The sequence below is a fragment of the Gambusia affinis genome, linkage group LG10 (assembly GCF_019740435.1).
Source record: "Gambusia affinis linkage group LG10, SWU_Gaff_1.0, whole genome shotgun sequence".
NCBI lineage: Eukaryota > Metazoa > Chordata > Actinopteri > Cyprinodontiformes > Poeciliidae > Gambusia > Gambusia affinis.
The window spans coordinates 25532930-25543685 of record NC_057877.1 but is presented as its reverse complement, the minus strand read 5'-3'; positions in this window follow the sequence as shown (position 1 = coordinate 25543685).

Below are 10756 nucleotides of genomic sequence, written 5' to 3'. Positions count from 1 at the left end.
TCCAGGTGAATTAGTTGCTACTAAAGTAAAATCCTACGCCCTCAGTGTGTATATGTATGTGTGTGTCTATCGAGGAAAAAAAGTGATGTCTCTTTTTCATTTTCCATTTCTAAGGAGCGTGTAAATTTATATAGATGAATGTGTAGTTTACACATGTACAGCTTGTGTGTTAGACATTCTAAATCTTAGGTGTCACACTCCCTCCGTGACTTCACACCAGGTGCAGGGGCGCTAGATTTATACCCAGTAGCCCTTGCCCACCCTTGTGGAATGCCATGCATCTTCAAACAGGTACTTCACTTTGAAATCTCATCTCGGCGTGATCTCTGGGCTGCTAAATATAACCAGCTCCCAGATCTTCCAGCCGTCGGAGCGTAAATACCGCCTGCGCTGCATCGGACTGCGTTCAGAGTCTTAAGTCTGCCCGTGCAACTGTCCACTTGTCTCCACCCGTCTCCTGCAATGCCCTCCACCCCCACACCCACCAAACACAAGCTCCTGGAGAAGTGCTGAGGCACTGCATGCCTAACACATCTCCTCTGGGCTGAAGCCAGACAAATGTCATGATGCTGTGATTAATCAGCACCACACAAGACAGCTTTAAGGGCGTTCTACCCCGTGAACATGACCTACAGCGCACAGGTCAAAGGTCCCTCACCTTTTTTCCCTCTCTGGTTAAAAATGTGCTTTGTGGCATAACCAGAGCTGAATATCTGGATCGTTTTGCACCAACAGAAAAACTGTGTATGGGGTTGGCGTCTGGGGGGGTAAAGTGTTTATGTTTCAACTTTAGATAATTCTGGAAGGGAGCAAGGAATATGCTGGATGTTTAGCTGAGCTGATGAGTCAGAATATTTTATAATCAGAAGATCATCAAATGACTTAAAATTATTAGGATTGACAAGAAACATTTTTGAAGATAAAATGAACAAATTATAAGACTATACATTGTAAGAATAGTTACATAAAGAAATACATTTGAAGACTGCTTTAACGGTCCTGATATAGCTTCATTATTTCTGAAATCTTATGTCTAACTATGTCTCTCTCATTTCCCCTGATTAATTTACAATTATTTTAAGAGAGATGTCTTTAACCTTGTGTGATATATTAGGATTTTTCAATGAAGTTTAAGGCAATCCTGGAATTTTGTCCCACATCTACTTTTTCCAAATTGAATAATTTATTTGACACAGTACCTTAGATCTGTTATTTTTAGTATTCATAAAATTTTACAATAGATGTAGATGAGATAAGTGCATATCTACTTGTAGAGATATACTCCATCTTTGTGGTTCAGGAAAAGATAAGGTTGTTCCAAATTATGACAATCATTTGGTGGGATTGAATTTAGACTGAGAAAAATTTAGAAAACTTAAGATGGTGTTTGGTTGCCTCAGCAAGTGCAATATATAATTGCACTTGTGCTTTTTATACAAGTGCAATATAAAATTGCACTTGCTGATGTGTAAATGTGTAATTGGACCTTTTGTAATCTACTTTCTTTTCTTAAAAATAATTGACTACTGTATCTAATATATGGGTTTGCAGGCTCTTCCTACATTACAACAGGGAGAGGCTTCCTGTGGTAGGGGCCCAAAGCAAGCTTCACACCTACCGTTGGCTAACCTCACCAGGTTGTGACAACAAAAGGGCACTGGAGTTAACATTTAGATAACGGATGTGTGTACTGCTTTCGATTTCCATTCCTGGTGACAGAGAATCTTGGGAACACATTACGGGTTGTGTGTGAGGGGAGCCTATGCAATCCCATGTTTCCTGCATCTCAGAGGTGATGTGGAGGAACATCGAAATTCCTCATTGTGCTGTTTTCTGAGGCATGGCCAGCCCTCTGTCAGCTTTTACTAACCGGATGCATCCGAAGCCGGTGCCGAGGCTGAAGGCAGGGGATATTGTCTGCTGTGTAGCTGTCAACTTGTTTCTTATTGGATGCCAGTGTTGAGCAGGGCGGCAAGTGTGTTGTGTGTACGTGTGAAAGCCGATGTTGGAGGTTAGGAGGTTGTCAGCCTGTCTTTGTGTCTAAAATGCATATGGTGGGACATGCTTTGAATAAAGGAGAGTGTCATCCTCCACAAACCCTCTGGAACAGTCATACCTGACTTTTGGCATCAGTCTCTGCCATGCAGTAGGCAAGCAAGCTTTGCCTGGTTATCATTCCTTAACATACACCTGGTTAATGACATACAGAGGCTTGTGTGTGGGGGATTATGTGTTGGGGACAGACAACCATAAATCAAGAGGAAAAAAAAGAGTTTCTGATGTGAGCTTCTTTCACTCGGGTTTTATTCGATTGTGTGTGTGGTTCTGGCTGTGTGTGTGTGGGAGTTTGATGTGTTCCATCCTGTTAAATGTGTGTCTTTGTGTGCTACTTTGCAATCTCATCTCCATCCAAAACTCCTGCAGGCCTCGTGCTTCATTACTACGCAGTTGCAATAAAACCCACAGTAATTAAAGGGGATCTGGTTGTAATTGCCTCAGTGAATCAACTTAATCAGCACCTGTGCTCACAGTCATTGTAATAGTCCAATCTAACCTTTTAATACCTCAGAAATTAGAACTGTAAAAAATTATACACATGATAATCATTCTGTATTTTGAAACTCTTTAGTGGACAATGATTCGACTATTGGCCAAGACAAATACTAAAGCTTCATTATGCTGTGTGAGCATGTCTGTTCACAACGAAAGCATATAAAGAATTAACATTTTTAAAAATTCTTTACAATACAGCAGGAATAACTGCAGCAGTGATAAAACGGAAATGTGTAGATCTTTTGCAATTTTTAGGTTTTGACATGGTGCGGTATCCTATTGAGGATATTCTGAAAGATCTAATGAGTTCAATGTGAGGGAGAGGCAATCAAACCATTTAAAATTTTAGAAGCAAATAATAGACTAAAAATACAGTACAGACCAAAAGTTTGGACACACCTTGTAATTGAATTCAATTACAAGGTGTGTCCAAACTTTTGTAATTGAATTATAATTGAATTGAATTCAGTTACAAGGTGTGTCCAAAGTTTTGGTCTGTACTGTACATCTAAAATTAGTTCTTGATATAGTTTGTTTTGATGATTGTGCGATGACATTTTTGATTGAAGTTTTACCATTTGTGCAAAAAATCAACAGATTTTAGTGTTCTTTCATCAACATTAACTCTGTCCCCTGCTGATAATACAGTAAGAAAAATCTGAAGTATTTAACAGATTAACTTAATTATTTTTTTTTTTTTTACAATTCTTAAAGTTAAAATTTGGATCTAAAAGTAAGTCAATATCAAATGTTGATATTTATAAAAATATCAACATTCGAAAATTGCACCACTTAGAAAAAGACATACACCTTGTCAGATTGAACTAGTTACTGTATTCTCTTAACAAGTGGAAACTTGAATTTACAGGGGCACCCTATAAAGTTTTCTCAGCTAATTTAAGCCTGGCTCCCACAGCTTGGGGCATATCCATTGAAAAGTACTTGTAACAAAACTAAATGTGATTTGTTATATTATTATTTTTTAAATCAAATAAAGTAGTTACAATACTATTACTTGTTAAATGGAGCAACTTGTCATTTTAACCAGTTGTACTTTTAAAATCACCTCTCCAAACCTGATGGTATGATATTAAAAAAGTTCCATTTTGGTCTCACTTACCAATGGCACTTTCTTTGACATGTCTGCTATTTTCATAACATGACTTCTTACAACTTCAGAAAAGATCTTCAGATAAAAACAGAACTGCGCAAAAGTACCAGATGTTGCACAAAACAGTTATGTAGTCTCATTTCTATGGTGTTATTTAAAATATATGAGGTAAATGTACTATAGTAGTTTTGCACAACAATTTAGATGTGAAACAGCCAGTATACACTGTTCAAGAAGAAGAAGAGAAAGAAAAAAATTAGGGATAACGACACAGCTAAAATCATGAATAAATTAGCACACCCATTACTCTCATACCACTGGGCCCATGGCCTTATTGAAATATAGGTCTTTTCAACACATATACCTAATATACTAAAAAAGAACATTTAAAATGATTCAGTGGCTTGTGTGAACACATTAATTTTCAGTACTAAAAATATATTTTTAAGCAGGTTTTGAGCCCTTCTTCTTCCTTGTGTGGAATGCATAATGGATTCCTGTGTAATCCATTATGGCTGCTGAGGAAACGGGAGATAAAGAGTCATCGGCAGCACCCACCCGGGGTTGTTCTTCTTTAAATGAAGTTTTAATAAAGAACGACAGAAAGGCTGTACAAGGTCAATTATCAGGCTTTGCCCACCCACTGAAGCCCTTCTCAGATCCTTGTGCTTAGTGCACCATAATACCTGTCCGTCATAGCCTGCTGATCTACATGTAAAAATGTCAGAAGACCAGATGAAGGCTGAACCTATCTATCCAAAACCTCTGTCAGAGTGCGTTTACTGTTGACTATTTTTCGTCCTGACTGGCACATAAGGTCGCCACTGTCACAGACTGGCAAATCAGGAGAGCTGACTATGGTCGATGTTCATTTGTCAGCGCCCTCATTGAGGGGGATATCTCTTTATGCATCAAGAATACGTTAAAAGTCACTGGGGGCACAAGTGGAGATATTAATTTTGTGTGTCTGGCTGCTCATTCAGTGTTGAAAGTTGAAAGGTCCCCCCTCCAAGCCCTCTCAAGCTGTGAGGTGGATTTAATGTACATGGTGCTTATGAATATACTTATGTATTCATTTGAGCAATAATCGCCAGGCTGGGTTCCACACAGAAAAACAAACTGCCTAGCTTCCGGCAGCCATTTTAATTAAATGCCATGGATTGTCAAATTTATTGATCTCCCTCCCCTTCCCTGACACAACCCTGAAGGATGTCCTGTGCCATTTCCATATCTTTAGTGGGTTTTCCTGCTAATGCGAGATGAGGGATGAAAGGAGATGGAGGTCTGCTTGGCTAAATTAGGCCTGGCTCCCACAGCTTGGAGCAAAGGGAGGGAGGCGAGGTGAAAATGGATGTAGATAGGCTAAAGTGGGGTTGCACATATCCTGAGGCGATAGCCTGCGAGCTGCAGTGAGGCCTCACTCTCAATCCTGCTCTCTCAGAGCAGATCTGTGTGCAGATGGGTATCTGACAGGCCTACAGCTGTTCTCCTAATTGTTCATTAAGTGTTCTATTGATTCCCTTATTTCAAATACATGTGTCTTTCAGCCGCTGCTCTCCATGTGATGCGGTAGGCATGCATGCGACTCACACATATTTACACGTGCACACCGACACGCGCATTCCTGGCTTGGCCAAGATGACAGGGCTGGCTGATGCCGAAAATGTGAACTGCCACTTCTAATCCAGGATTCCTCTCTCAGTGGGGTCCAGCAGGGCCTGGGAAGCAGAACCTCATTCAACGTACCAGGCTTTTATTTTTCAAACTTTTAGCATCAATCAATTAAAGTGCTGGCAGCAGCGTAGAAAAAATGTTTAATTCCTTGTTAAGCGGCAGCAGCCTCAGATTGCACCTGGCTGATAAGGGAGTTTTCGTGAGTCTATTAGGTCCTGGTACTCTTGCCTGATTACTCTGAGAGAGCGCAAGCTTTATTTAGGTAAAAAATGATCTAGCAAAAAGAGGGAGAGTAGACGAGAAGGGGGGATACAAGAGGAGTCAAGAAGTTAGAAAGGAAAAAGGCTGAAGAAAAGATTAGTAAGTCGACAACACCTTCACGTTTGAGCAAGTTTTATCAGCTGGGGCAATCTTCAGCTTTCAGACTGATTCTCAGCTAATCTGCTTCCAGAGTTACTGAAAACAAAAAGCTATGCTTAGACAAGTGTTTTGGCACAAACGCTATTGGTCTGAAAAGTTGTATAAATAGATTGTGTTAAGCAATACATTTGTCCACACTCTGGGTCAAATGCATGGAAGCATCTAATCTTTTTACTCATCCTTTAAATTAGCTATGCAGACATTAAATGCCCTAATGTACTGTGCTGGTAAGAAAGTTATTTACACTCATCATTAGCATGTATAACATTAAATTTGGGACTTAAAAAATACATCTTTATTATTGTTTTTTAAATAAACATCCATTCACTGTCTACACCTGCCTGCAGCTGTCAATGGTCAAAAGGCGGAGTATGCCCTGGAGAGGTCACCAGTCTGTCAAAGAGACACACAGGACAAACAACCAACCAACTTTAAAGGGATACAGTTTTTTCCTGTTCAGTTTAAGTTGAGCCAACTAGAACATGTGCAGATAAAGGCAATTTGTTTCAATGCTTTTGTGGTTTTCTAGAAAGAATAGTATTATGTAGACCGGTCAAAGATAAAGGGAGAAAAATCACCAGGCAAACTGTAACCATTTCTTTTTTCCCACTTTGCTTTTAGCCTTACAATTTGGCTTTCAAATTGGACTTAGCGCTTCAGTGGGTCAAGTCATATACTTCCAGCCTGGGTGGTCGTCTCCATTTCCAGAGCAAGGAAATTCCATTGGCATTCCTGCGTTGAGTAGAGCGATAATGTTCTCTGTAAAACACAATCATTCACCTCCCTTCTCGCCGTTGTGTAAGGCACGAGGACCCCCCCCAATCAATACTGGCTGGCTGGGTGACTTATCATCGCTGCCTGGACGCAAAGCTGAAGAGAGTGCCGGTCAGCAGACAGTGGGCTGCATTCTGATGCAGACATGAGCCAGCACCTGGTGGCTATGTCAGTGACCAATTTGTTATAAACCTGTTGTTGCAAAAGATCTGCTGCTTGTATAATTAAAACAAGGGACAAAAATGATACATTTTTACAAAAAATACATATTTACAAAAAAATCTGAAGTGTGGTGTAGGATGACGATGTCAATGGAGAGGCTAATGAAAAGCATGCCTACCCTGTTCATCTGCTTTATTAGACACATGCATTTTTCTTGAAATAAAACTATCATAAAATATTTGATGCATTGCAAGAGGGTGTAAGAACACATCTTCCCACTTGACTGGGAAAATGACACATGCAGGCACAACAACAGTTTAAAAGTTTAGATTAGAGCACATCAATGTACGAGGTTAGAGCAGTGTAACTCTAGACTAGACTTAAATTCAATTAAGGTCCTGTGGCCTCATCTGAGTAGCAACTTTTGGAAAACATCTTTCTTACCTGCCCTAAAAAAATAACCTTGTTTTTGCCTCTGAGCTAATTTGTAAACATTTTTAAGATGACCAGCTGTCTAAAGACTCCCTGGGATTGTTTGAAACATTTCAACCCATTAATTGAAAAAGGTTAATAGCCCACCACTAAATATGCATCTGAGATTGTTAAATCTTGCCAAGCATGCCGAACACACGTTTAAATGGTTGAGTCAATGGTCCGCAAATGCCTGCCTACCTTTTTTCGCTTTTAGCATGCTGTGTGATGATATTTTCATAAGGAAAAATAGTAGTTCATGTTTAATCTTTGGAGTGTTTGATTTACAGTGATGGGCTCTGTTTTTTTATGTCCCATCTGGACAACACCAGATAAGCAATTTATCTTTTAAGCTTAGGACACTTGCAGACTGAAGATGAACCAGCTGAATTTTAAGTTGGCTGACTGTTTACTAACATTTCATTTACTATGGGTCATCTGGTGAATAAATGGGCTGGAGGGATGCTGTTTGGAATTGTCTTTAACTTTGCTGATGTCTGCTGCCGAGAGAGCCTGTTAATGGTCTCTAATTGGGTTAGTGAAGAGAACGTGTTGACATTTCTTATGTGGTAACAGTCCAGGGTTTTGCTTCAGCCATTATGCTAATTCCACCATTATATATCTAGGGGTATTAATGAGACTGACACAAGTGATGTTGCAGGTAAAAGACAGTGAAATGGTCTGTAAACAGACAGAATTGATTCCAAGGCCGAGGTAATTGTCACCAGACTGCACTGAGATGAACAGATTCCCTCCTCCTCTTCCGTTCAGCTCTGCTCTCTGTTCCTCCTTCTTTTCCTCCTCTTCCTCCTCCTTATTCTTTTCTTCTTCCCTGCACAGCCCGTTTGCTCCTCCAGCCTTGTCCAGCCTTCCAAATAGTCTCTGACAGCATTCAGCAGAATCTGTCAAGGCCATCAAAAAGGTACCCAAACACAGCGTGAAGTGCCGTCTGCTTACAAAAATGAGACTTGATCAGAATCAATACAGTTTACCCCTCTTGCCCAACACCAGAGCACATCCATCCACCAACACAGAATCAGTTACACTGTTACTACTGATCTTCAGGATGCCGGCTCTAAAAGCATTGCCTCTGAACAGAGATGGGTAGAGTAGCCTACCCAAAAATTGTATTAAAGTAAAAGAAGTGTTACTTCAACACATTTTTGTTCAAGTAAAAGTAAAACATAGTCATCTGAGTAATTTCTGATATTTGATGAGAACATCTGATCAAAATTTTAAAATTGATGCAGTCAGACAGACAAAAAATATAGTTTTGTGCAAATTATGGTATTTTAAAGAATAAAATGAAAATAATTAAATAGATTTTAACAGAGAAACACTTTTCCCAACTCTTTCTTTCATGGAAAACCTTTGAAACTAATACTTAAAGTAGGATATGTTAAAACAGATTAAAGTTACAGTAGATGTAATGTTTACTGTATCTTCTTGATCTGCACATGCAGCTCAGCAAATGGAAAATAACATTAAAATCATAAAGCTTTTGTAAAAACAAAATTGGTCAGCAGATACAAATAGATTTGATTTCAGTAATGCCAAAAAAATTATTTTTTATTGTTTTTGAGAAGGGTATAGATTCTTGTCAATGCATTTACAAACACAGGGCATTTGCCATTTTATTATTTTAAAATCAAACTTTGAAATTATATGTTACTCCTAATTCAGATTTTTTAAAACAAATTGGATTTTCCTTTTTAATTTGAAATAGCAAGATATTCCAGGTGAATGTCTAAATTAAGTGAACAAGTCAGTTTGTTGTGTTCGAATTGCCTCTGTGCTAAGATCTAAAAGTCTAATTATATCCTCATTTTGAAACCCCAGATATTTTGTATATGAGGTAACCTAACAACATGGAGGAGGTGACCATTGCATATCAGGTTAATATCTTATCTGTGGTCATCCTCAAAGAGTGAAAACCAAGCTATAAAACTGACTTTTGCTACTATGCAGTAACCAAATTATATTACCATCAACTCTAGATTTCTTTACTGTTCTAAAATCTGCTGAAACTACAGAACCATCATTTAAAGGCTGTTGCTTGAACAGTGATGAAAGTACAAAGTGATAGCCCAACTGTACCTACTTTTTTTTCATTATATAATCATTTACAAGCCGCAGGGGTGTGTGTGGTTATCTCTCAATGGTGCAGGAGTTGACAGGGATATCAAATAAGACCTTGATAAGATCTGAACACAAATAAGAAGGAAATAATTATCAGCCTTCAGATGATGGGGTCAGGAGGAGGTGCTGCTTAATAAATCTTCTGGCTTCATGCAGAAAAAATTTCAGTTTTTCACTATTTTTTGCGATGGGGTTTGAATACGAAGCAGAGGCTAATAAAAGATTGGCCTGTCATAATGAATCAAGAGAGCCTGTGTCAAGTAGGCAGTGTGAGTCCATTCTCTCACATATCCATCTACTGAACAAGCCTCCCTGTGCCTGCGTGGCTGGAGAAAAAAAGACCAGTTGACACCCTATTTGGCTGTCTCTCCGCTGAAATTAACATTAAGCCTGGGAGAAAGAGAGACAGTGTTTGGCACAGCATGGCTTCATTTTCTCCCGGAGTGAACACCAGGGCCCAAAGGGACACCAAGACAGATTTGCATGCCACTTGCTATTCTCTCCTTCCTGCTGCAAATTTATTATTGTGGCAAGTTGCTTCCCCAACAGCAACTTAGAGGACTTTTCAAATCTAAATGGTATCTGCAGGCGGTCAGGAGACATATAGAAATCCCTGGCGCGCACACACAAAGATAGGGGAAAAACTGCATCAAAAAAGTAATCATGGAGATCAGAATACAGCTGTCAGCAGTGCCAAGCAGAGAGTGATGCCTCTGATGAAGTGTTGGAGTGTTTAGGAAACGAGGAAACTTTTCACACAGAACTTTGTTGCTTCAGATTAAGTCGAGAAGTAGAACTATAATTGTGGTTCAGAGAGCTAACATTTCCTGGTTTGCAAAACTACTGATAACCTTTGAACTTACTTTGGTAAATGCAAAATTGGATTTTGTGTAATAAATTGGCAGCAAATATGAAGTGGAAGGATAATAATACACAGTTTTTAAAAGATTTTGTTCATAAAAATCTGAAAGGTTCGCATTTCTATTTAGTTCTTTTTAATATCATGTCATTAAATGCAGTCATGTAATTGGTTTTAAGTATCACCTAGTTAGTGAAATAAGTCCAGTTGTGTTTAATTTGTGATACTGTTCTAATTAAGATGTTTTTCAGGGAGAGTGAAGGTTTTGGATGGGACTGAATTCAGGCAATCCTGGAAACTTGAGACTGGGATGGAGGTTCACCTTAGACCAGGTCAAATACCCTCAACATACAACCAGAGCCACAATGAAATCACAGTTATGAGCGAGAAGGATCCAATTAAGGTCACCAAGTTAATTATCTGAATGTGCAAAACTGGTAAAGACATAACCTCAAAAGACTTATAGTTGTAATTACAATGGAAGGTTCTGGTACTTGCTGACTGAAGGGAACTTAACACAAATGTATGCCAAACTCAAGATGATTCGGTTCTCAAAATACTATATACTAGAACTGGAACAGATCACAATGAAC